The sequence below is a fragment of the Eimeria tenella genome, genomic scaffold (assembly GCF_000499545.2).
Source record: "Eimeria tenella Houghton genomic scaffold, Eth_scaff2639, whole genome shotgun sequence".
Taxonomy (NCBI): Eukaryota; Apicomplexa; class Conoidasida; order Eucoccidiorida; family Eimeriidae; genus Eimeria; species Eimeria tenella.
Window position 1 is genome coordinate 340 of NW_013542513.1, and position 204 is coordinate 543.

Sequence of the window (204 nt, forward strand, 5' to 3'; positions counted from 1 at the left end):
AGGGTTTAGGGTTTAGGGTTTAGGGTTTAGGGTTTAGGGTTTAGGGTTTGTGGGTTGCAGGCGCAACACCAGCGGCAGAACACTCTTGAGCAGCTTTGCATTAACTTTGCCAGTGAGCGGCTGCATTGCTTTTTGCTGGAAGCAGCAGCAAACATTGCTGCTGCTGCTGCTGCTGCTGCTGCTGTGGGGCCGCAGCAGCAGCAG